We start from the raw sequence: 26,614 nt of genomic DNA on the forward strand, positions 1-26,614 counted from the left end.
CCATAAATACGCAGACACACACACATACACAGATACATACACGTACATATACATATTTAAAGACAAACTCACAAAAATACATATAAACAGACAAATCTATACAGTCATATACACTGACATACATAGATACAAATCATACATGCATACATACAGAGACACACACTGCTATGCTGCATACATACATATAGACAGACACACACATACTGCTCTGCTACATACATACATACAGACACACACATACTGCTCTGCATGCATACATACATACATATAGACAGACACACACATACTGCTCTGCATGCATACATACATACATATAGACAGACACACACACTGCTCTGCTACATACATACATATAGACAGACACACACATACTGCAATGCATGCATACATACATACATATAGACAGACACACACACTGCTCTGCTACATACATACATATAGACAGACACACACATACTGCTCTGCTGCATGTATACATACATACAGACACACCCACACACACACTGCTCTGCTGCAGACATACATATAGACAGACACACACACACACACTGCTCTGCTGCATACATACATACAGACAGACACACATATACTGCTCTGCTGCATGCATACATACAGACACATACTGCTCTGCTGCATACATACAGAAAGACACGCATACTGCTCTGCTGCATACATACATACATACATACAGACAGACACGCATACTGCTCTGCTGCATACATACATGCATACATACAGACACGTATACTGCTCTGCTGCATACATACAGACACGCATACTGCTCTGCTGCATACATACATGCATACACGCATACTGCTTAGCATGCATACATACAGACACGCATACTGCTCTGCATGCATACATACAGACACGCATACTGCTCTGCTGCATACATACAGACACGCATACTGCTCTGCTACATACATACATGCATACATACAGACAGACACGCATATTGCTCTGCTGCATATATATATATATATACATACATACAGACACGCATACTGCTCTGCTGCATACATACATGCATACATGCAGACAGACATGCATATTTGTTACGAGGGGGACCCGGGGAAGCGTGCCAAGATGGGGAATGGACAGCTTCCGCCGGTCAAGGTCCACTGTGCGGTGTAAGGGACCGCTGCTATGGTGGGTGAAGAGTGAGCGGGTTGCTGCTAGCGATCGCACACTGCCAGACATCCAAACATAGAAGGACGGTCGCGCGCCGCCATGATGGCAGGAGGAGCTTTTAAGGAGGTGTAGCTCCAGCCAAGGGCGGGCGCGAGGCGGAGATGACGGACTTGACCCAATCAGGATCCACGACATCCCAGCCTGGCCAGTCAGGATTCACCACGTCACCAGCCTTGTCATCAAGCCGTGTGACGTCAGTGGGCGAATCAGGATCCACCAAGCATAGCACATGCTCACCCTCCTGCCTCTGGGAAATAGAGGCGGGATCCTCGGTCTCACAATGTGTAGAGATAACGGGAGTCTCACTGCTTCCCTGAGCAGCAAATCTCTGCACATTGCGCAACCTCACAGACCTTCGAGGCTGCTGAGCAGGAGGAGCTGTGGCAGGCAAGGAATGGGAGACCGCCTCATTTCTTGCAACAGGAGTACCACTAGGTGTCACCCTTGTGCTGCCTCTCTGAGGAGGTTTCTCCTGCACTCTGCGCAGTCTGGCAGACCTTCGGCGCTGCGGAGCAGGAGCGCTTGTGGCAGGCAAGGAGACTGTCTCATTCCTTGCCACAGGAGAGCCACGAGGTGTAACATTACCCCCCCGTCTAGGCCCCCCCCCCTGCCCGTGCTTGAAGGCCGCTATCAAACCCGGGGCGTGGATATGATCCTCCAATTCCCAGGATCTATGCTCCGGACCACGGCCGACCCACTCCACGAGGTAGTACCTCCTGCCCCGTATAACTTTTGTCTCCACAAGCTTCGCCACCTCAGAGTCGTCGGGCGGGGAGTCAGTTTGAGGCGTCAGGGACCCCGAGAACTTATTAAGCCGTACGGGTTTCAGGAGGGACACGTGAAAGGTGTTGGCTATAGCCCAGCGTGGAGGGAGCTGGAGTCGGTATGCCACTGGGTTCACCTGCTCTAGCACTTTAAACGGACCCAGGTACCTAGGGGCGAACTTGGCTGCCTGTACCCGTAGGTTAACATTCTTAGAGGACAGCCACACTAGGTCACCAGGGGCGAAGGATGGTGCAGGGCGGCGGCGCTCATCAGCCGTTGTCACCATCCGGTCTTTAGCCCTCTTAAGGGCCTCTTGGGTGTTATCCCAGATCTCCCGGGCCTCGGTCGCCCAATCCTCCACTCTAGGATCGGGTGACGTAATGGGCATCGGAACCGGGATTCTGGGATGTTGTCCGTTATTGAGCAGGAACGGAGTCTAACCAGAGGATTCATGGACCGAATTATTAATGGCAAATTCAGCCCAAGGAAGGAGGTTAGCCCAGTTGTCGTGGTGCGCGGAGATAAAATGGCGGAGGTAAGTTACCAAGGTCTGATTGGTCCTCTCTACCAGTCCATTGGTTTTGGGGATGGTATGCGGAGGAGATGTTCAGCTCTATCTGCAGGAGCTTACAGAGCTCTCTCCAGAAGCGAGACGCGAACTGGGGACCCCGGTCGCTCACCACCTTGTCAGGCATGCCATGCAGCCTAAATACATGCCTAATGAATAAGGTGGCGAGAGCACGTGACGTCGGGAGTCGTGGGAGAGGCACCAAGTGGACCATTTTAGAGAAGTGATCCGTGATGACCCATACGACCTTGTGACCTGCTGACTTGGGCAGATCTCCCAGGAAGTCCATTCCCACCACTTCCCAGGGACGATCTGGCACTGGCAGTGGGTGAAGAAGACCTGCCGGTCTCTGCCGGGACGGCTTATTCCGTGCACACGACATACAGGCTCCCACATACTCCTGTATGTCCTGGGGTAGTCTCGGCCACCAATAGTGCCTAGTCACAAGGTCTCTGGTCCTTTTGACCCCAAAGTGACCCCCGACCTTGGAGGCATGGGCCCACGATAGCACCTCATTCCGTAGTTCAGGGGGAACGAGGGTCTTGCCAGGTGGCACCTGGTCCAAAGAAGTGGGAGTGACCATCCTCAAGCTGTCCGGGGGTAGTATAAGACGAGGCTCCTCCTCGTCCTCCTCCAACACAACCATACAACGTGACAAGGCATCGGCCCGTACGTTCTTCTCACCGGCCAGGTGGCGGATAATAAAGCGGAACCGGGAGAAGAACAAGGACCAACGGGCCTGCCTTGGGTTCAGGCGTTGTGCTGTCTGGAGGTATGTGAGATTTTTATGGTCGGAGAATACTTCAAATGGATGCTTCGCACCCTCCAGGAGATGCCGCCATTCCTGGAATGCTAGTTTCATCGCCAGTAACTCCCTATCCCCTATGGAGTAGTTCCTCTCGGCCGGAGAAAAGGTCTTGGAGAAAAAGAAACAAGGATGCTTCCTTCCTCGTTCGTCTTTCTGGTACAGGACTGCACCAGCACCGACCGAAGAGGCGTCTACCTCTAGTAGAAAGGGTTTGGAGATGTCTGGACGATGAAGGATGGGAGCTCTGGAGAAGTAAGTTTTGAGAGTGTGAAATGCCTCTACCGTTTCCCGTGTCCATGCTTTGGGATTAGCGCCCTTGCGGGTAAGGGCAATGATGGGTGCTGCCACCGTCGAGAAGTTGGGAATGAACTGGCGATAATAATTGATAAACCCCAAGAATCGCTGGATCGCTTTCAGCGAGCGGGGCTCAGGCCATTTCATCACTGTCTCCAACTTCCCCGGATCCATTGCTAACCCCTGACTGGACACGATATACCCCAGGAACGGCAAGGATTCACGTTCAAAAATGCACTTTTCTAGCTTAGCATATAACGAATGAGTGCGGAGCCTCTTAAGTACTCGGATGACATCCCTCCGATGGGTGGCAAGATCGGGGGAGAAGATAAGGATATCATCCAGGTATGCAACCACGGAAAGATACAAATCCCGGAAAACATCATTCACAAAGTCTTGAAATACGGCGGGGGCATTGCAGAGTCCGAAGGGCATTACGAGATACTCGTAGTCACCGTCCCTGGTGTTGAAGGCGGTCTTCCACTCATCGCCCTCTCGGACTCGCACTAGATTATACACCCCCCGTAGATCCCGCTTCGTGAAGATCTTTGCCCCGCGGAATCGATCAAATAACTCCGTAATGAGGGGCAAAGGGTATTTGTTTTTGATCGTGATTGCATTTAATCCCCTGTAATCGATACAGGGGCGTAGATCCCCTTCCTTCTTTTGCACGAAGAAGAACCCCGCACCGGCCGGTGAAATAGACTTGCGAATGAACCCTTTTGCCAGGCTGTCCTGAATATATTTGGACATAGCCTCCGTCTCTGGAGCAGAGAGGGGATACACTCTGCCCCTAGGGGGCTCGGAGCCTGGCTTCAGGTCTATTCGGCAATCGTATGGCCGGTGGGGAGGAAGGGTATCTGCGGCCCTCTTGGAGAAGACGTCCCTGTAGGCCTCATAAGGTGTCGGTAAACCTGGCTCCCCTGTATTCCCTGAGGACCCAACCGACCTAATGGTAGCGGGTGGTTCGGTAGTCACGAGGTGCTCCCTACAGGATCCTGCCCATGATGAGATCTCCCCTGTTGCCCAGTTGAGTATAGGAGCATGCTGTCTCAACCAGGGGAGGCCCAGTAGGATCTCATCCGTCCCCCCTGGAAGCACCAGGAAGGACACCTGCTCATGGTGTCCTGGTGGTACTTCCATCCTGAGAGGGATGGTGATCTGGGTGATGGGATCGACTAGTAGGGACCCATTGACTACCCGAACCCTGAGTAACTTGGGTAAGAGAACCAGGGGAACTGAGTATCGGGTTGCCAGGGAGGTCGAAATGAAATTGCCATCAGCGCCTGAGTCCAGGCAGGCCAGAGCAGAGAAGAGAGTAGTGCCAAACTGCAACTGGGCACTGATAGTCAACCTAGAGGGAGAAGCAGCGTCTAGTAACCCCCCTCTGATGGAAACTAGACGCTGTCTTTTCCCGACGGTTTGGGACATTGGGTAGCTATGTGTCCCCTCTGCCCACAGGAAAAGCAGATGACACCAGACCGAGAACCTGGGGTAGAGGAGACCGCTTTGGACACCTCCATTGACTCCACGGAGTCGCCTACAGAGCTGGCTGGGAGACCTGTCTGGTGGAATACGGGAGCCAGACGCTTTTTAGGCCGTGAGGACGTGGGTGCTGAAGAGACCTCGAGCCTCCGCTCCGCCTGGCGGATGTCTATGCGAGAGGCAACCACAATCAAGGACTCTAAAGTAGCAGGCACCTCACGCGTGGCCAGTGCGTCTTTGACGAACCCTGCCAGGCCCTCCCAGAACACAGGGACAAGGACCTTATCGGGCCAGTCCAGCTCTGCGGCAAGTGTCCTAAAGTGTACGGCAAAGCCCCCGACTGAAGCGGACCCTTGCCGAAGTCGTAGGAGGCGCAGCGCGGAGTCGTGGGTGACTTGAGGCCCGAGGAACACCATTCTCATGGCCCCAAGATAAGATGCTAAGTTATTCACCACCCGATCTCCGCGCTCCCACAATGGCGTGGACCACTTCAGCGCTCTCCCTGTGAGCAGGGACTGGACGAAGGCTACCTTCGCCTTCTCGGTAGCGTAAAGAGTCGCGGACAGCTCTAAGTAGGTGGTAACTTGGTTTATAAACCCACGGCACTCAGAGCTGTCCCTGCTAAAGCGCTCTGGAAGCACAAGGCGAGGAGACCTTCCGCCCAATAGCACAGCCTGGGTAGCCGCCTGGGTGGCGACTGTCGTCAGAGCAGTCTTGTCGGAGGAAGACTGCTCCACTGCTGCCAAACGTGATTCCAACTGCTGCACATAACGCAGCAACTGCTGCTGCTCTTCAGCCATAGCCAGACCTTTGGCGCGACCGTAATGTTACGAGGGGGACCCGGGGAAGCGTGCCAAGATGAAGAATGGACAGCTTCCGCCGGTCAAAGTCCACTGTGCGGTGTAAGGGACCGCTGCTATGGTGGGTGAAGAGTGAGCGGGTTGCTGCTAGCGATCGTCTGGAATGTCACAGACGATCTATGTACACCGGTCTGCCCTAACCCGTGTGGGTTGTATGGCAGGGATCACACGGCTCGGTGTACCTGTTGCACGGGGAAGCACAGAGGTACCCACGCACGTGTGCCAGTGGAAGTCACGAGAATATGGCACGAGGGTAGCACAGAGGTGCCCACGCACGTGTGCTTTCAATAACCAGGTGAGTCCAGTGGAGACTCGAGGAGCTCACCTGGGACAGGAACACGGCCTGTAGAAGGAGCTACTGCCGGAGCAGCAAGGCAGGGACACGGCCTGCAAACCAGGTGCTGCCTAAGCAGCAAGGGCCAAGCCCACAGAAGATAATGCCTGAGCAGTGGCGTGGCAGCACACTGCCAGACATCCAAACATAGAAGGACGGTCGCACGCCGCCATGATGGCAGGAGGAGCTTTTAAGGAGGTGTAGCTCCAGCCAAGGGCGGGCGCGAGGCGGAGATGACGGACTTGACCCAATCAGGATCCACGACATCCCAGCCTGGCCAGTCAGGATTCACCACGTCACCAGCCTTGTCATCAAGCCGTGTGACGTCAGTGGGCGAATCAGGATCCACCAAGCATAGCACATGCTCACCCTCCTGCCTCTGGGAAATAGAGGCGGGATCCTCGGTCTCACAATGTGTAGAGATAACGGGAGTCTCACTGCTTCCCTGAGCAGCAAATCTCTGCACATTGTGCAACCTCACAGACCTTCGAGGCTGCTGAGCAGGAGGAGCTGTGGCAGGCAAGGAATGGGAGACCGCCTCATTTCTTGCAACAGGAGTACCACTAGGTGTCACCCTTGTGCTGCCTCTCTGAGGAGGTTTCTCCTGCACTCTGCGCAGTCTGGCAGACCTTCGGCGCTGCGGAGCAGGAGCGCTCGTGGCAGGCAAGGAGACTGTCTCATTCCTTGCCACAGGAGAGCCACGAGGTGTAACAAATATTGCTCTGCTGCATATATATATATATACATACATACAGACACGCATACTGCTCTGCTGCATACATACAGACACGCATACTGCTCTGCTGCATACATACATGCATACACGCATACTGCTTAGCATGCATACATACAGACACGCATACTGCTCTGCATGCATACATACAGACACACATACTGCTCTGCTGCATACATACATGCATACATACAGACAGACACGCAAATTGCTCTGCTGCATATATATATATACATACAGACACGCATACTGCTCTGCTGCATATATACATACATACAGACACGCATACTGCTCTGCTGCATATATACACGCATACTGCTTAGCATGCATACATACAGACACGCATACTGCTCTGCTGCATATATACATACATACAGACACGCATACTGCTCTGCTGCATACATACATGCATACACGCATACTGCTTAGCATGCATACATACAGACACGCATACTGCTCTGCTGCATGCATACACGCATACTGCTTAGCATACAGACATGCATACTGCTCTGCTGCATATATACATACATACAGACACGCATACTGCTCTGCTGCATATATACATACATATAGACACGCATACTGCTCTGGTGCATATATACATACATATAGACACGCATACTGCTCTGCTGCATATATACATACATATAGACACGCATACTGCTCTGCTGCATATATACATACATATAGACACGCATACTGCTCTGCTGCATGCATACATACAGTCAGGGCCAGAAATATTTGGACAGTGACACAAGTTTTGTTATTTTAGCGGTTTACAAAAACATGTTCAGAAATACAATTATATATATAATATGGGCTGAAAGTGCACACTCCCAGCTGCAATATGAGAGTTTTCACATCCAAATCGGAGAAAGGGTTTAGGAATCATAGCTCTGTAATGCATAGCCTCCTCTTTTTCAAGGGACCAAAAGTAATTGGACAAGGGACTCTAAGGGCTGCAATTAACTCTGAAGGCGTCTCCCTCGTTAACCTGTAATCAATGAAGTAGTTAAAAGGTCTGGGGTTGATTACAGGTGTGTGGTTTTGCATTTGGAAGCTGTTGCTGTGACCAGACAACATGCGGTCTAAGGAACTCTCAATTGAGGTGAAGCAGAACATCCTGAGGCTGAAAAAAAAGAAAAATCCATCAGAGAGATAGCAGACATGCTTGGAGTAGTAAAATCAACAGTCGGGTACATTCTGAGAAAAAAGGAATTGACTGGTGAGAGCTTGGGAACTCAAAAAGGCCTGGGCGTCCACGGATGACAACAGTGGTGGATGATCGCCGCATACTTTCTTTGGTGAAGAAGAACCCGTTCACAACATCAACTGAAGTCCAGAACACTCTCAGTGAAGTAGGTGTATCTGTCTCTAAGTCAACAGTAAAGAGAAGACTCCATGAAATTAAATACAAAGGGTTCACATCTAGATGCAAAACATTCATCAATTCCAAAAATAGACAGGCCAGAGTTAAATTTGCTGAAAAACACCTCATGAAGCCAGCTCAGTTCTGGAAAAGTATTCTATGGACAGATGAGACCAAGATCAACCTGTACCAGAATGATGGGAAGAAAAAAGTTTGGAGAAGAAAGGGAACGGCACATGATCCAAGGCACACCACATCCTCTGTAAAACATGGTGGAGGCAACGTGATGGCATGGGCATGCATGGCTTTCAATGGCACTGGGTCACTTGTGTTTATTGATGACATAACAGCAGACAAGAGTAGCCGGATGAATTCTGAAGTGTACCGGGATATACTTTCAGCCCAGATTCAGCTAAATGCCGCAAAGTTGATCGGACGGCGCTTCATAGTACAGATGGACAATGACCCCAAGCATACAGCCAAAGCTACCCAGGAGTTCATGAGTGCTAAAAAGTGGAACATTCTGCAATGACCAAGTCAATCACCAGATCTTAACCCAATTGAGCATGCATTTCACTTGCTCAAATCCAGACATAAGACGGAAAGACCCACAAACAAGCAAGACCTGAAGGCTGCGGCTGTAGAGGCCTGGCAAAGCATTAAGAAGGAGGAAACCCAGCGTTTGGTGATGTCCATGGGTTCCAGACTTAAGGCAGTGATTGCCTCCAAAGGATTCGCAATAAAATATTGAAAATAAAAATATTTTGTTTGGGTTTGGTTTATTTGTCCAATTACTTTTGACCTCCTAAAATGTGGAGTGTTTGTAAAGAAATGTGTACAATTCCTACAATTTCTATCAGATATTTTTGTTCAAACCTTCAAATTAAACGTTACAATCTGTACTTGAATTCTGTTGTAGAGGTTTCATTTCAAATCCAATGTGGTGGCATGCAGAGCCCAACTCGCGAAAATTGTGTCACTGTCCAAATATTTCTGGACCTAACTGTACATACAAACACACACCTTGCTCTGCAGGGCCCACACACGCGGCTCCGGGGGCCACACACGCGGCTCTGCGGAGCCCACACACGCGGCTCTGCGGGGCCACACACGCGGCTCCAGGGCCACACACGCAGCTCTGCGGGGCCCACACAAACGGCTCTGCGGGGCCCACACACGCACGGGGGGACAGGAAGGGGCGGGGAGGGAGTGATGTCCCACATACTGATCATGTCACGGTGCAGATGGGACCCACACAGCGCTGGAGGGAAGCAATGTGCTGGGGGTCGCTGGCTGGCACTGTGACTCCTTCATCTGTGCGACTAAGCAGGACGCCGGGCGGTAGCTCCGCCCACAGATGATGTTCAATGCAGGAGAACACAGTGAACGCTGTGGTCTGCGGGCCTTAAAGGGCCGGCAGCCACAGTTTCCAGTGCCAAGGACTGCTGTCCCCGAAACTCGGCCCGGGGGCAGCAGAACTGACGAGGCCAAGTGGGCCCCCCCAGCTCTCCAGGGCCCCGGCATTTGCCCAGGTATGCCGCGTGCTGACGCCGGCCCTGGTTGTATTAGTGTGCAAAAGTAGGTCAATGAGCCTAAAGTTGCAACCCTATTTTATATAGGTCTAGGGACAAACTGTGGTGATATAAATAATTTAATTGAAGATGTATAGTCATACAGGGATATAAAGGTAATTATAGCACATATATTTGTAAATAGAATGTGGTATTTTAATTAGTGTGTTATAAAACAGTACACAACCAGTGCTCAACTTGTATGACTATATATTGCAGGTTAAAGTGTGCAAGGCTTAGTATAAGTACTTTAGAGAAATAATATATTTAGCATAGTGCATAAAGAAAGCCATTGCATAAATCACCCTGCAAATATATAATAACAGTTGTCCAATGAAAGGGTTAAAGCAACTTACACAGAGAGTAGTCCTGCCACGTCTGGTCACCTCAACATATGTTTCAACAATGATGACATTGATGAAGATATGAAGGAAAATAGAATTCATCAATGCTAGAAGACTACAGTTGGACAATTGTAAGAAATTACCTGATACAAGATTACAAGAGACAAGCAAAAAAGAGTTGTCACTGACTGAGGACCAAATTTTGAAATGCAATTTCTGTAACTGTATATGTATTTAGACATGTTTTAGTTATTTGGATTGCTGCTAATGTGCCGCCCCCTTGCTTGCAGCTGGGCTGCTCGGATCCCGATCCGCAGTGTGGCACGAGGGATCTTCCGGACCCGGGGGTAGCGTGGACACTTCAAATAAAAGGGGATGTATTATGTACGGGGGATCAATCAATTTGATGATTTCTTTCCCTGAGGAAGGAGACTGTTACGAACCGACGCCGCCATAGCCGCAAGCAGCCTGCTGCGGTTCCTGTTGCGCCCAGGCGCCGGCTGCCGTTCTTGGCTGTGCCTCGGGTCGTCCAGTTGGCTGTTCCTTCCACCATGTCTAAGTGTGGAGAGGCAGCTAGTGCGCATGCGTGCGCCGATTTACCCCAGCCAGAGTTTAAGCCCGGTGTTTTGCCTAGTGAGCATGCTCAGCCTGTTTGTGTTATGTCTGAGACTAGGGCGGGGTTTGCACACTAAGACATCGCAGGTGCGATGCTGCGATGCCGAGTGCGATAGTCCCCGCCCCCGTCGCAGCAGCGATATGCGTTAATAGCTCCTTGATTGTTGTTTTACCTTCACATTATCCAATTGCTCTTGCGATGTAACTGACCATAAATGCCTACACTTGCTGCTAACGATCGCACAAACGTTTGTACATGTCGGTACTAATGATACCATCTCTAATGAGTATCTTCTTTTTGCTTTTTAACAATCAAGTCAAACACATTTACTTGTGATTATGACCTGCCGTCATAGTAGCAATTGTGAAATACTACACACACATACTACAACTCGTATAATGTCCATGTGTGTTCAACAATTGTGATTGGTGTTGTTGTGAATAAAAAGCCTCCGCTGCGAGATCCACAAATGCATGCGTGAGTTCAACTTCGGCGCACGTGTGGTAAGTGTGTTTGTTATCAAACTATGTTGAATTAAGCCACTTTTTGTGCTGTTTTAATTTGCTTCAGCATATTTTGCTTCATATCATAGCTTATAATCTTTTTGATTCGAAAGGACATTATTTCTACATGTTTATTTTGGTTTTTTGTTTTTTTTTTGTTGGTTTTTTTTAGTTTAAATTTATAGGCTTCAAAAGAATGATATATTTGAAAAGGTCATTATCTGTTTTTTTTTTTTGCGTTTATGAGCTCATTACATATTTTGCCTTCTGACTGAACAAAGATGTTGATATTTTTCTTTTTTTTTTTTTTTTTGCTCTTAGTTGCCTTGTCCTTTGTGACATTTCATATAATTATCAATATTATTCAAAAATCTGATGATGGCTCATATGAAGGAGGAATTTATACGTGAATTCATAGCTGAGTACCGAGAAAATCCATGTTTGTGGCGAGTTAAATCTGCTGACTACAGCAATAGAAATATGAAAAAAGCCGCATATGTGAAGTTAATTTCTGTATATGATCGCCATCACGATCCTGACAAGGGCACAGAAGAAATAGTCCGGAAAAAATTGCAAGCACTACGCACAGTGTTCAAAAAAGAACTAAACAAGGTTGAGGAGTCCAAAAAATCGGGCTCGGGCACGGGGGACATATATACCCCTAAACTGTGGTATTATGAGCTTATGATGTTTACTCGGGACCACGAGCTCCCCCGTGCCTCCACTACTCTATTGCCTCCCCTGCCACTTGCAACAGAAGATAGAGAGTCTGGCTCTTCCTTGTCTGAGGTAATTAATGTAATCTGTAATGCCACCATAATATAGAAAACATTGTTTGTGATTTTGTTATGTTTGTTATTTGCATAGGTTTTGTGTTTTTTGTTTAAATGTTTGAAAATGAAATTCCAAAATGGCGATTTTTCTAAACGTTTACTCCACTTTTTTTTTCCCTTTTTTTCGGCTTAATTAGCAAAATAAGGCATTGTCGTTTATAAACATTGATCAATGTTTACAAAAGCAACACCATAATTGATACCACGATAATTTAAGTCAATCTCCTTTTTTCTTCCAGAATCTTAATCCAGTCCCTACAACCTCAATATCAGTTCATGAAGACAGTACGGATGTAATCTCAGCCTCCCAGGACAATAATTCATCAGCTGTAGCTGTGGAAGATCCGGGTCCATCATCGCGTTCGCGCAGAAATTGGTGTAATAAAAAAAATGTTATGCATCCCCTTGCTGGTGTTTCCCAGCTGGTTGGCATAGCCAAAACACTTTTGGAACGCAATAATAGACCCACAATATCAGCGTTTGGACAGTTGGTATCAGAAAAAATGATTGGTTTAGATCGGGATACCCAAAACTTGGCCGAACACTGGATGCTCGAAGTGATCAATGCTGCCCACACAGGAAATTTAAGAAATTTCAATAGCAGCATTTTAAAGAAAAAACCTGAACCTCAAATTGCGGTACCTACAACAACAGAGGAAGTACAAGCTGCAAACGCTCAGATGGAGGCTCAGGAAATAGTAGATGTACCTGTGACCCCCATCAGCAAACGTTTGCGCCACATTAATACTGAATATCCTCCTTGTAAAAAAAGATTATGTAAACGTAAATTTTTACGCAAATGATGTTTTTGATCAATGATGTTTCTCATCAAATATTGCCTATTACTTGTATATATTTGTTTCCTTTAAAGGTTATATTGTTATTTTATTATTTGCCAACTGGTTGGATTTGTAATGATTAATATTGTTGAGCCTAATAATTATGCACATAATGAGATTGAACATGCTCAATATATGTACAGAATTTTGTGTAGAACGTATCACAAAAATGTTTTTATTTTTTTTTCCAAAAAATTTAAAAAAAAAAAACAGAATTTTGTAATGCCGTTACACTTCAGTTTCAATAGCCATTAGGTAACAGCTTTGAACTTTTTTCTTTGTGTTTGATTAATTGATTAATATCACTTTAAAGTTTAAAAAATTTATTTTTGATGTAGAAAAAGGAATAAACACATTGTGTGATCACAAATGCATTAATATGTGTCTTATGCACCTGTTATAATGTGTGACTTATGGTTATGAACGTAAACACATCTTTTTGGTTTCATTTTTCAACCTAAAAAATCTATTTAGACAAATAATGTTTGAAAAACCTCGTGACCCGCGATTATGTATAAAATAATGGGTTTAACAATATTTTTAAAAAATTTTTAATAACAACACAAAATCAAAAAATACAAGTGACCAAAACTTGCCATTTGCATACGTAATTAAAACATTACTTCAAAAGTATTACTAAAGTAATTTTTGTTAACAAAAAATAAAATTATTTACAAAAAAAAAGTACTACATAAATTATCGATATAGGATGATTGTTAATGTCAACACATATAGAAAAAAAAACATTGTAAAAACATATGCCATTATTTGCCATTACTTCAAACATCAACAAAACATTAGGCTTCTATAATATTCTTAATGAGATGCTCCATTTTTTCCGTTGCCTGACGAATCGTTGAAACACAATTCAAAATCTCTTGCAAGTTGTTTGGTGAGACGGGTCCTGTTTGGGTTCACATCATGTTGGCGACCAAAATAAAGTAAATAAGAAAAAAAAAAAAAAAAAAAACACAAATTACAAAAAAAGAAAAAGAAAACATTTGAAACACAAAAAAAAAAAACAACACCAATGTCAGATTAAGCTTCTTCATACACACACCTGATTCAGCAGTCACATGATCTTCTCCTTCTGATACTGAGGGACTTATAGCCCAGCCTAATCTCTCTGCTCCACCTGTTAAGAAAGAGGTGTTCTGTTATCTATAAAATAAAGCGAAAAAAACCAAACTTTTTATGCACATTTTGTTGATAACAAACTTAACATTGATACCACAAAATTTGGAATCTTTGTATTATATTTAAATTTTGAGTAAATAAATAAACCTGACGGATTAAAAATTATAAAACATTTACTTTAAATTTATATGTGTGTCAGCTATATGTACTAACTTAATTTGACATATTTGCCAAAACAAAAGTAATATAGTTTTTGTAAGCCAGTTGCTGTGATTCACACCTGCATTTATGTCTCTGTTGTCCTCAGGGATATTCTGAATTGTTGTTCGCTCATTGGAAACCCTGTATTCATCCAAAACCGCTTGGGAACCTATACATGAAACATTAATTGACATGACAAAGAGAGGTTATGTTCGCGTCCTGCCTTTTTTTACATGTAACGTTTTATAGGTGTTTTGGTAAACATGATAGATGTATTGTTGTTTTTGTTATGGTGAACTATATCTTCCCTATTAGTTTATGGTTATTGGACACATTGATAATCATATATTTTTTAAACACAAAAAAAAAAAGGCAAAAAAAAAACCTTTTTGTTTCTACATAACATGAACTGCACCACATTAACGAGGAACATTTAGGATTTAAAAGAGATTTTGGGATATACATGTTTAGCTTAAATAACTTTCAAGTTTAAATATATCAGTATTCACAAAAACAACTAATAACTAAAATTTGTGGATCAAACTATGTAAACACACTTACCAGATTCATAACCCATTTCCATTCTTAAGCGTTGGATTCTGGTTGAGCTTCTATACTGCAAATCTGACCATTTTTTCCTAATTTGCTGTATAGATCTTTTTATCCCAAATCGAATACATAATCCTCTTCGTATCCGTTTTAATATTTTTTTTTGGCGTCGCCTTGTGTTCGATACTCTTCTTTTACCACCATAATCCAGGATGTCTAGTTGGTGGATGAGGAAGGAGACCTCGGCCTCACCCCAGACGGGAGCCCTGCAATGTCTCTCCATATTTGTAATCACAACTACTGTATTCGATTACCCAGGTCTGTCTTTACTGTCATTATCATTACCCACAATGCCAAGCAGGAATCCTTGTGTCTGACTATCATTTTATATTCCTGTACTGTGTATCAATTTAACATAGTTTCAGTACCTTTTATAAGATATTCTAGAACATTATATTATGTCTGCTTACAGTGTTTTTAAATTAAATATATTTGATGATTTTTTTTTGAAAATTAAAAAAATTTCATCTTAAATCTTATCCTTACTGATGCAAAATCATTTATATGGTAAGTAAACTTAAATCACTATATTTTAAAAAAATTTACAAAAACATGAATATGTCAGGTAGAGAAGGTTATTTATTATATTTCAAATTAAATTTTTTAATAATGAACATAAGCAAATTGAAAAGATATTTTTTTAAGAATGAAAACATTGTATTATGTGTGGAAATAAACACACACTATAAATGCATCACTACTTTGATGTAATGTCCTAGGAAATGTTTTAACAATATCTCTGTTTTTTATGTGAAGAAACAAACAGTAATTCAAAGTAATGCGCAAAAAAAAAATTTTGAACACACACAGACAATATCAACTACGTTGAAGGCTGCCACGCAACAGCACCAGGACCATTTAAAAAATTACAGTAATTTTCACGGTTGGCAATAACATCATTGTGCATCCGGCCACTGCTGATGTGCGTATTTAGGGACAATAAATGAGGATCATGAGCTCGCCACTCCCCCGCAACACACTCCCCAGTACTAGGATTGATGGTGTCAGCATAACCGGGAGGTATGTAATTTAGCCCCTCTCTTTTCCTGAGGAAGTTGTGCAGGATGCAGCAAGCCAAAACAACGCAATCTATGGAATTTATTTTGAGATTAATGGCAGTATGAAAAATTCTAAAGCGTGTCGCTAGTATGCCAAAAGCACTTTCGACCACCCGTCTGGCTCTAGAAAGGCGATAATTAAATACACGGCGTTGAGGAGTTAATGATATTTGGGGATAAGGTCTTAATAGGTTTTTCCTTAATGGAAAGGCCTCATCCGCCAAAAAAACAAAATTCATATTGCCATAAGTTGCAGTATTATCTGGTAGTCCCAATTTAAATTGGGAGAGACGTTTACCAAATTGTGTGTGCTCTAGTGCACCACCATCCGATATACGCCCATTTAATCCAACGTCAACCATTATGAATTCATAATTAGCATTAGCTAGTGCTAGAAGAATAATGCTAAAGAAGCCTTTATAGTTGTGGAAATATGAGCCACTATTGTGTGGCTGTGTTATACGGATGTGTTTTCCGTCGATGGCCCCGCCACAGTTTGGAAACTGCCACATTGTGTTGAAATCTTGGGCAATGTCTAGCCACTCTTTCTCATTTTTAGGGAATGGCATAAAGTCTCTTAATGAATCAATAATTGCCTGGCAAGTTTCTGGGATCAAAGTGCTTAACAGAGAAAGCGATATGGCCGAAGCATACTGCAAGTCAGTGAGAGATCTTCCAGTCGCAAGAAAACGCAGGGTGACGCTGAGGCGGTCTGCACTGGGCACAGCAGCTCGCATAACGGTGTTTTTGCGTGTGATATAGGGTGCAACTCTTTGGTGAAGGAGATTGAAAGATTCCTCAGACATGCGCAGATAATTATGGAAATCTTTAGGATTATTCTCCTGCAGATCTCGCACAAGATGCATATGTGTGTAGCGTTCTCTTTGCAGCAGCCACTGGCGTGCCCATATGCGGCCGTGTCTTTCATTTGTCAGCCCTCCATCATTTGCTTCTTGTAGAGCCGACGCAGCTGCAGCAGCTATAGCAGCTCCAACCACACTATGCTCATTATCCACGTGCATTGTGAGCAGTGTTTGAATCTACAAAAAATAATTTAAATTGTAACGTTTTTGCCTTAATTTTGAGGGACATTATTAAAGACAAATGTAGGAGACATAAAAAAAAAAAAAAAAATAAACAACATTATTACATATTTTTCTTGTTTATAAAAAAAAAAAAACATCTGAAAACAAGGAAAACATATCAAAACAACAACATCAATCAAATAAAAAAAAATAAAAAATACACATGTTTGAAAAAATACGGAATACACATTACTATTATATGAAAATTGCTCACCTACAAGATGTGACTGACCGCAACAACATACCCCATGAAATAAGCCCTTTTAAAGCATAGGAACTACTAACATACGCAGATGAGTTAACCAATTATAACTCAGATACGCAGCATGTCCTTATAATACGTGTATTGACGTACAGATAATGTGATGACTTTTAAAAAAGGTGGTTGCATGTCGTACGAACATACTTTACACACATAAAACAAGCGGATGAAAGGTACGATTTTGAAGGAAATCGCAGAATCGCACTACAAGATTATGCTTTGGGCCGACCCTGCACCGATCATACAACAACGACGTTTTTGCGATCGTTTATCGTTCCAAATAAGATTTACACATTACGATGTTACATACGATGCCGGAAGTGCGTCATTTTCAATTTGACCCCACCGACATCGCACCTGCGATGTTGCAGTGTGCAAAGTGCCCCTAAGGGTACCTTCACACTTAGCGATGCAGCAGCGATCCGACCAGCGATCTGACCTGGTCAGGATCGCTGCTGCATCGCTACATGGTCGCTGGTGAGCTGTCAAACAGGCAGATCTCACCAGCGACCAGTGAACAGCCCCCAGCCAGCAGCGACGTGCAAGCGACGCTGCGCTTGCACGGAGCCGCCGTCTGGAAGCTGCGGAGACTGGTAACTAAGGTAAACATCGGGTATGGTTACCCGATGTTTACATTAGTTACCAGCGCACACCGCTTAGCTGTGTGTGCAGGGAGCAGGGAGCCGCGCACACTGAGCGCTGGCTCCTTGCTCTCCTAGCTACAGTACACATCGGGTTAATTAACCCGATGTGTAATGCAGCTACATGTGCAGAGAGCAGGGAGCCGCGCACACTGCTTAGCGCTGGCTCTTTGCTCTCCTAGCTGCTGTACACATCGGGTTAATTAACCCGATGTGTACAGCAGCTACATGTGCAGAGAGCCGGAGCCGGCAGCAAAGGCAGCGTGAGAGCTGCAGAGGCTGGTAACTAAGGTAAATATCGGGTAACCACCTTGGTTACCCGATGTTTATCTTGGTTACAAGCTTACCTCAGCTGCCAGACGCTGGCTCCTGCTCCCTGCTTGCTTCATTTGTCGCTCTCTCGCTGTCACACACAGCGATCTGTGTGTCACAGTGGGAGAGCGCCTTTGAAGAAAACAAACCAGGGCTGTGTGTAACGAGCAGCGATCTCGCCGCAGGGGCCAGATCGCTGCTCATTGTCACACACAGCGAGATCGCTAATGAGGTCACTGCTGCGTCACAAAAAGCGTGACTCAGCAGCGATCTCGGCAGTGAGCTCGCTGTGTGTGAAGCACTCCTAAGTCCTCAGTTCAGGCTACTGAGCATGTTCCCACAATTAACCCTAACAGCCTCTTTGCACAGGTACTTGGACTTCGTGCTGTGTCTAAGTTCTGGGATGTGCCTACTGAGCATGCTCAAACTGATAGTCTGCTTTCTAAGCCTGTTGCTCAGGCTACTGAGCATGTTCAGGCACTTAGTGCATCAGAGGGTAGGTCCGGTAAGGACCTCACTGAGCATGTCCATGAGGTGGCAGGCCCTGATAGGGCAGAGGGTGTCAGGTGTCCTGATGACGTGGCAACTCCGGACTGGCTCGCAGAGGCCCGCCCCTATGATCTGGCACCTCACCATTGGTCGTCAGACGATGACTGGTCAAGTGTTTGGGGCGTGGCTTCCATGAGGTCATCAATGATGTGGCGGTTCCGGATAGGTCGCATGTGACGTCACTGATGACATGGCACTCTGCTATTGGACCTTGGTGGTTCCACCCTGGGTTTGGGGCGGACCCAGGTTATAAAAGGGGCTGGAGACAACATGGAGGTGCGCAGTCTTCATTTAGAGTTCTTGGTGGCATAAGCCTTGTTGGAAGCGGTAGGTTCGTGGCTCAGCACATGAGGGTCAGGCGCCGTGCTTCCTTGCTACGATTCCTGTTGTGCTAGAGCAGTCCAGTGGCGTTAACTGGGCTGCGACTGCTGCGTCACCTGTTCAGTTGTGCCTCCTACGCACACGGACAGAATACCTGTTGCGTCACCTGTCCGAGAGTGCCCTCTACGCACGCGGACAGTGTACCTGCTGTGCCACCTGTCCGGTTGTGCCCTCTACGCGCACGGACAGCGCACCCCAGAACCCCTGTGAAGTTAACAAGGGTGTTCCTGGATTGGGTGTGTGAACCCTATTATCCTCCTCGGCTTCCCAGTCAAATGCTACTGGTGTGACTACCTGGTCTGACGTGTCCTTTACACACGTGGCCAGTCGAGTGATGGCCAGAAACGCTAATCGGAGGACCGCTCGGCCTGACGTGTCTTACACACGTGGCCGACAGGGCGCTGTCGCAGCAATCTTCTCGGTCAACGCTAACTGGTTACCATCCGGCCTGACGTGTTGTTACACACGTGGTCGGAGTAGCGTCCGCTCCACCGAAACGCTAACTGGGTTGTCGTCCGGTCTGACGTGTCCCTACACACGTGACCGGTTCCTTGAGTTATGTCAGAGCCATCCAGCTCTATAGTCTCCGCCTAACCCACAGGGTGCCAGCAGCTCCATTACCATCTGGAGCACGGTGGGCCCCGACTGGCGATTGGGATATATACCCCTGGTCCTAATCTGCCGGTCCCCCCGTAACAGAGACGGATGTCTCTGAAACGCGTAGGAACTGTCAAAAAAAGGAAATGTTTTAATTTACAGAGAAATTAGAAAGGGCTGTAACTAATACATTATATTGGTGTCTGTCTCACATCTCCTTTTTTGGGACATATTTGACAGCACTTTAAAAGGTCAGCTACAATGTGCCCATTGGGATGTTGGCCTTTCCCTCCTCCTCCTCCAACACCATCGGCTCCAGTGGCCCTCTGTACAAATGTAGAAAGGGCCACTGGCTGTTTTCAAATCTCAGACTTCTTAGGGCTCTCAGGTGGGCCCTGTAACATACATTGGGGAGGGATGGCAGTCATTTGTAGTTTTCTGCATCCCCTATATCATTAATGTGAAAGTTGGAATACGTACTCCATAACACTTTACAGTGCTATTGCCAATGTGGCCATTTGGGTGTTGGCCTTGCCCTCCTCCTCCTCCTCCTCCACCAACACCGGCTAAAGTTGCCCTCTATTTAAATTCTATTTAAATGATTCAGTAATGTATGTTTTATGGACAAATGACTGCCACGCTGGGATATCGAAGCTGATGTCGTTGATGATGATTGCATCTGACCAAAAAGCAGATTGGAAGCAGGAGGCATCATCGCCTGCTTCCTAGACCACAGTTTGTGAAGCATGCAGCCCCGTGAAAGTGGCAGTTGTTTCACTATGGAACTCAGGCTTTATTCCACTAGCTAACACCGAGGATTTACAAAAATTCAGTTTCCCCAGGGGGGAATGGTTAAAACACCATGTAGCACAGCATCACAAGGTACTCCCAACAGCTTTTTTTAAAAAAAAAAAAAATTGGTAGGATAAGCAACAGGGCATTACATGCCAAGGAGTTTAATAAATTCAGTTTCCCCAGGGTATAATGGTTGAAACACCATGTAGCACAGCATCACAATGTACTCCCAATAGCTCTCTTAACATCTTTTTTAAAAAAATTGGTAGGATTTGCAACAGAGCATAACATGCCAAGGAGTTTAATAAATTCAGTTTCCCCAGGGGATAATGGTTCAAACACCATGTAGCACAGAATCACAAGGTTCTCCCAACATCTTTTTTAAAAAAAATTGGTAGGATTTGCAGCAGAGCATAACATGCCAAGGAGCTAAAAAAAAATTATGATTCTGCAGGGGGCCATGTGTAACACACCGTGGCACACAGCATCAATAAAGAACCCAAATAGAGACTGCCTGACCAAATGTTCTAGACAGTGCAGCCTCAAAAGTGGTTGTGCCAGCGCATAATGTACAAAGGTTTGAAAAATATTGCCCCCGGTGATTGGGCCAAACAATTACATCGCAGCAGTATAACAAGTTAGATTAGTCATGCGGTCTCACTAGATGATAGAAGACAAAATAGTCCAGAATGAGAAACAATGGAATTTATTTGAACTTAAGAAATACAAACTTTGGGGCTACACTTATTATTGGGTCTTGTTAACAGGTGGCCTGAGATACTCTGGGGCAATCCATCTATGGTTCATTTTGATCATCGTCAAACTGTCTGCATTTTCCAGGGATAGTCGTGTGCAAGTATCTGTTATTATTGACCCCGCTGAGCTGAAAACACGCTTAGACAAAACACTCACAGCAGAGCAAGCTAGCACTTCCAAAGCGTATAAGTCAAGGTCTGGCCAAGTATTGAGCTTGGAAACCCAATAGTTAAAGGGAACTGTAGACTCTGAAAGAACGCTGATACGGTCACCTATATAGTCCCTCACCATCTTACTTAACTTCTTACTTAACTGTTCCCTCCTTGTCATAGTTCCCCCAACCGGTATCTGATTCGCAGTTGACAGTTTGTGGAAAATGGACCAGTTTTGGCACATTAGTCCCCCGCCATGGTTGCTCCTACTATGCATAGCCCCCTCTTATAATCCTGTTGCGTGAGATGACATGCTATCTCTGATGCCAGCATGATCTGAGGGTAATCGTTTCATCAACTGCTCCACTACAGCCCTCTTGAATGTTTCCGTAGTACAATCCTTATTTGCCTCCACAAGTAGCGAAGCAAATTTGTCTTTGTAGCTTGGGTCAAGGAAGGTTCATAACCAGTATTTGTTGTCTGCCATAATGTGGACTAGCCGACAGTCATGAGAAAGGCAGGGTGACATGAACTGTGCCATGTGTCCCAGGACTCTGACCTGGAAACCTTTGTGTGTCACTGCTAAGAATACATTCTGTCTCCCTAAACCTCCTCTCCTCCTCAGTCTCTCTCTCCTCCTTCTGCTCCTTCTCAGGCCATCCATGCAGGTCAGCCCTGAAGCTTGGGTTGTCAATCCCTTGGTTACCAAGTTCAAAGCATTCCTGTTCTTCATCATCCTCCTCATCATCATCCTGATGATGCTGACCAAAGATGGCCTGAGCCTGTTGGCCGAGGTTGTGCGGATTACTAGCAACCATTGTGAAGTCTGGATCCACAGACAACTCGGGTGCATTAACACTTTGGTCACTTAGACCATCCAGAAAGCGTTTCAAGAAACAAATCAGTGGAATGGTAATGCTGATAAGAGCATCATCATCACTGCTCACAATGTTAGTACAGTAATCAAAATTCTCCAAGACCTTACAAATGTCTGCAATCCACACCCACTCGGCAGTACTTACAGTATGTCTGTCAGCTGCGTCTGACAGTATGTCTGTCAGCTGCGTCTGACAGGCATGTTGTTGCTATAATTGGGATACTGCCCTCTGCTGCTCATGGATCCTGGCTAACATATGATAGGTTGAATTCCATATCATAGGGAGGTCACATATTAGTCTGTGATGAGGCAAGTGTAAGCGCTGCTACAGCACTGCCAGGCCAGCAAAAGAGGGAGATGACTTGTGGAAATTGGCGCTAATACGTTGTACCTTGGTAAGTAGGTCTGGTATCCCAGGGTAGTTCTTCAGAAAGTGCTGAACTACTAAATTTACAATGTGGGCCATACAAAGATCATGTACAAGCTTTTCAAGCTTTAAAGCCGCCACCAGAATATGACCAGTATCACACACTACCATCCCTGGACGGAGGTCCAACGGCGCAAGACACTCATCTGTCTGCTCAGTTATTTCTTTCAATAGCTCAGGTGCCGTGTACAATTTGTCACCGATACAGATGAGCTTCAGTAGAGCGTGTTGCCACTTAGCCGAGGCAGTGCTGCAGAGATCCCAGCTGGAAAATGATGTCAATGGTTGGACACCGGCGGATGTTAGAAAAGGATGTACAGGAGCCAGATGAAGAGTAGGAGGAGGAGGGAGTTGTTGCTGTGTAGGAGGCTACTGAAACTGTGATTGAAGTGTGCCCCGCTATTCTGGGTGTGGGAACTATATGTGATGTTGCCGGCTCAGACTCTGTACCAGCCGCCAGCAGGTTCACCCAGTGTGCCGTCAGTGAGATGTAGCGTCCCTGTCCACTTCCGCTTGTCCATGTGTCTATGGTTAAGTGGACCTTCCCTGTTATGGCGTTGGTGAGAGCCCGTTTGATGTTTACGGACACGTGATTTTGGAGCGCAGGGACGGCACAATGAGAAAAATAGTGGCGGCTAGGCACAGAGTACTGATATTCTAACACCACCAAAAGGTCGCGGAAAGCCTATGTTCCCACAAGCCGATACGGCAACATCTCAAGGGCTATCAATTGTGCAATGTGTGCAGTTATGGTTTCTGCCCTTGGGTGCATAACGGGTATTTTCACTTCTTTTCGAAGGTCTGCGGTATGGACAACTGAACGGAGTGCTGGGACACCGAAGCGGATGTGGTCGTTGATGATTGAGTTTGGCCAACATCAGTTTGAGAAAAGGAGGCATCAGCGCCACCTTCTTGCACACCAGTTTGGGAAGCAGGCAGCCCAGGGAAAGTGGCAGAGTTTTGAGTCTGCAAATCGTGTTTTTCACCTAGAGCTGTCAACCACCTAGTGGTGTGCTTAGCTAACATATGGTGGAGGTGCCCAAGCAGGAAGTATTTCTGCCTCTGCTAAGCTTGGTCCGACAGATTTGACAAATGGCAACCGTTTGGTCCGAAGGACTCTTGGAAAAAAACTCCCACACAATCGCACCACGGACCCCTGGACTCTGAGATGGCTCAGGTGGTGCATGGACCCTTGGACTCTGAGATAGAAGGTGGTGCACGGACCCTTTGACTCTGAGATGGCACAGAAGGTGCACGGAACCTTGGACTCAGAGATGCCTCAGGTGGTGGTGTCCCATAAACAATTCCTCAGAGTAACCTGCTTTAGTGTCATATGTTTCCTTAGAATACTGATGTTGTGAGAAAGAAGGACCAGGCTGAGGATTCGATGGGCCAGACTCTGGGCTACTTAAGTCTGTCTGTGTGGACCCTTGGGATTTGCCACTCCACAAGTAACTGGAGGCATTTTCTGCTAGCCAGCTCGTTACCTGTTCGCACTGTTCAGGGCGCAAGAGTGCTTTCCCACGTGGGCAAGAAAATTGGGATAGGAAGGCAGAGGTAGATAAAGCAAGAACCTTTTTCTTTGACTCGATCACACTGCTTGGGCGACCACCAATGTCACTACCACCTCGTTCATGGCCCTTATCCCCTCTTTTTCCCATTTTTTTGGTTTGATTATTTGAAGGTGAATTCTGTAACATGACCTTTTGTACAGGCAGTGGAACAACACTGATGCCGGGTTGTTAAACTTGTGTTAATAGTTTCCCACGATAGCTGTTTCTGTAAGTCTAAAAACCGCAAGGTACCTTTATTGGACAAAGTACCACTTGGAGGAGTCGACAAAGTTGTTGAGAATGTCTTTCAGCCCCAAAAGAAAACAGGGTTTGACAACACTTTAGTTTTAGTATTGGTTTTTGGCACTCAGACTGTGTTTTGGTAAGAGGAGGACACTATGTAGGTTTTGTAAGTTATGAAGCCGCCAAAAGTATGCTAGGTTGTTGCTAGGAAGGTACTTGCCTTGCGGCAGAAGTAATGCTACTGACACCGAGTATGTGTTAAAATTTGGTAACACTGAGGCTGTGTTTTAATAAGAGCAAGCCACTATCTAAGTTCTGTAAGATATGAAGCCCCCGAAAATTATGCTAGGTTGCTGATAGGAAGGTACTGGCCTTCAGGCAGAAGTAGTGCCACTGATACCGTGTATTAATAAAAATTTGGGAACATTGACATTGTGTGTTAGTTGTAGCAGGCCACTATCTAAGTTCTGTAAGATACGAAGTTACCACCAGGATGCTATATATTATGGTATTTGGCTTCAGGACTACAGGCTTTGACAGCAATTTTATTTAATTTTTTTTTTTTTAAACTAACACTATTTTTTGTAGCAGTAGGGTACTATTGAGTTTATGTACGCTATGAAGCCAACAAAAAGACGCAACTGAGCTGGAATGAATTGAGATGGTGGCTGACAGGCACTACACTACACCTGAACCTGTTGTTTTGACAATTTGGGTACCTTTATAAAGGAAGTTGGAATACCTATCCCTAGTGGAACAGACACAAGGGATGTAGGAGTGCTGAGATTGTTGATTATTAGTAGCAGATGTCAGAACAGCTTTAAATCTCTCCCTGCCTGTGAATAAGCTCTCACTATATCACACACTGCAGTAACAGACTGCATGCAGCACTAATAGGAGTATTTTTTTTTGTGGGCGGTTTAAAACAGGAACGGCTCTCAACTAAAAAAGCAATGCACTAACACTGACCCTATAGCTGGCTCTACAATTTACACAGCTGCCAGTAGCTAATGCACACTATCTTCAGCCCTTAAAAGGACTATTTTGGATTTTGCAGCAGGAACTCTATATCGTGTATAGCACTGGTATTTAAAATTTAACCTTTATTAAATTCTCTATTAAAAATTGTAATAGGACCAATCAGGTGATACCACAAGGTAAAAAACACAAAATACAGATTGGATGTATACAATATATCAACAGGAGTTATATCCAATTCACTCACGGTCCTCCAGGTTCAGATATATACATCCAAATGAATCAAAGTGACATTGTGCAAAAAACGTAATCCTCCCAAAATTGCACTTTTGCCCTTAAATTATCACTCTTTAAAGTGGCTACGTGCAAATACAAAGATTATCCACATATCACAGAGAACACTGGAATATAATCAGGGAGGAAAAACAATGGTTTTAGTGAAACTGGTGCTCAAAAAGTGCAAAATAGTGCAATCATTGGTGGTAGTGGGACCTATGCTCACCGTCTATCCCACTATTCACCAATGAAACCATATGTTACCTTACACTAAGCGGGGGGGGGACTCACTAACTCACCACACAGTACCCCAAAGGTAACAAACTCAACGTCCTCCTTCCCGACGCGTTTCCTCAAAAGCGATTCATCAGGGGATAGGGAGGTTGTATTGTCAGAGGCATGTTGAGCTAAGAAATGAAAAACCAAGTGATAGCTTGGAGGTGTGAGACTTATAAAGTGCCTTGTTCCGCCCACTGCATCAATCATGCCACACCTGTGAGTCAGGTGAGCTTTAGGTAACATAACGTCTGTGTTAAACCTTAATTGTAGAAGGTGGAGCTAGCGCTATAATGCTTGCATAATGCTCGCATCCACATGACAAAGGGGTGGGGG

The sequence above is a fragment of the Anomaloglossus baeobatrachus genome, chromosome 1, assembly GCF_048569485.1.
Source record: "Anomaloglossus baeobatrachus isolate aAnoBae1 chromosome 1, aAnoBae1.hap1, whole genome shotgun sequence".
Taxonomy (NCBI): Eukaryota; Metazoa; Chordata; class Amphibia; order Anura; family Aromobatidae; genus Anomaloglossus; species Anomaloglossus baeobatrachus.